Here is a 378-nt window from a genome sequence, read left to right on the forward strand (position 1 = left end):
GAGATTGCATGCATGATTGCACCGATATTCGTTGAATGACGGCTTGCTGTACTATAGCACCGATTCATCAGATACACCACGAATTGTGGTTCCTCATTTTGAGAATTTAGATACCGCATCCTCTATGAGGCGCACGACACGCCACTCAGTGGTCATCTCGATCGTGAGAAAACGTACAACACAGTGAGTCACCACTATTGGTGGACCAAGTTGTACAAATGGACGGGCACCTATGTGCGCGTGTGAGATGTGTCAACGGGTGAAACCCTCTCCAAATGAGACTGCGTCGCTGGCTAGCTTACCGGTACCCACTAGGTGCCGGCAGTCCATAAGTTTGGACTTTGTGTTTGGCCTGCCGAAAGATTCGGCGGGCAACAC

The sequence above is a fragment of the Plasmopara halstedii genome (assembly GCF_900000015.1).
Source record: "Plasmopara halstedii genome assembly, contig: Scaffold_650, whole genome shotgun sequence".
Lineage (NCBI taxonomy): Eukaryota > Oomycota > Peronosporomycetes > Peronosporales > Peronosporaceae > Plasmopara > Plasmopara halstedii.